The 1,171-nt window shown below is 45.9% G+C and overlaps 1 pseudogene; it reads left to right on the forward strand.

Annotated features, from left to right (window-relative positions):
* The first annotated feature begins 287 nt into the window (after positions 1-287).
* LOC123838737 (ORM1-like protein 2) lies at positions 288-735 on the forward strand (annotated as a pseudogene).
* Positions 736-1,171: the final 436 nt, after the last annotated feature.

Here is a 1,171-nt window from a genome sequence, read left to right on the forward strand (position 1 = left end):
TCAAAATGAAGAAAGCAAAGCCGCCTTTGGAAGCAACCAGTCTACCAGAGAAGAGAAATATGTTAATAGCTTCTATAATTAAAATAAATGTTATAAGAGAGCTATGGAAAAGGCAAAACAGGTGTCTATAAAAGATTGTACATGGTTTACATTTGCACTGGTAAAGATTTTTTAAGAATGGATAATAGAGTGAAACTATTAAACACGTGTAGCTCAGGCTTCCAAGAGCCACAGGTGGAGAAGCCAGAGCTGCACCTCAAACCGGCTGAGCTTCTGAAACTGGCGGGATGAATGTGGTAGTGGCACATGGTGAAGGAAAGCCCGGCCCTCAGGTGGCAAAGCGCCAGGGCATCTGGCTGGCCGACATCCTCTTGGCAGGACTGCCGCATGTGGCTCTACTCAGCATCCCCTTCTTCAGCATTTCTGTTGTCTTGACTCTGACCCACGTCATCATAACTGTCTATGTCTTCTTACATACGATGAAAGGGACACCCTTGGAGACTCCTGATCAAGGAATGGCTCTGCTACTGTCACGTTGAGAACTTACGGGCTCCAGCTCACCTCTTCCTGCGATTCCTCAGCCTCTCTCCTATGGTGCTCTGCTTTCCGGTCAGCTTCTACACTAAGTAAGCTGCTGCTCACCTCCTCATCAACGCACCCTCATTGCTCAGCCTACTGCTGCCTAAGTTGTCCCAACTCTATAGGGTTTGTCCCTTTGGCATCAACAAATACTGAGGGAGGGCGCTGGGAAAGAGGCTGAAACAAAACGCTGTAACATCCTTCCCTTCTCCATGCTGCCTTCTGCACGTTGAAAGCCTGAGAACTAAACAACCTTTCCTAAACTCCCTGGAAGACCTCAGGTTGGAAAGTAGAGCTCCCTGGGACCAGCCCTGCTAGGAACAGGGTTCTTTGAATCAGGAAAGGCAGCCGCTTAGCTGGAATTTTGCTTCTCCCTTCTTTTTGCTCCATGGTCTGAGGAGGTAAGGGCATTTTTGCTGTTCAGTATATAATACTGAAACGTAATTTGGTAAAACATGTTTGCAGAAGGTTTGGGTAACATTAGCAAAATATGGCATTTTTACCTTGATTCCACTTGACCCTGGATTTCTAGAGGAATATGTGTTTCAAATAAATTTCCATAAATAGTGGAATAAGGTTATCGCCACTAGAA

The sequence above is a fragment of the Mirounga angustirostris genome, unplaced genomic scaffold (genome assembly GCF_029215605.1).
Source record: "Mirounga angustirostris isolate CCGP_5_RB_7025 unplaced genomic scaffold, mMirAng1.0.hap1 SCAF_3, whole genome shotgun sequence".
Classification (NCBI taxonomy): Eukaryota; Metazoa; Chordata; class Mammalia; order Carnivora; family Phocidae; genus Mirounga; species Mirounga angustirostris.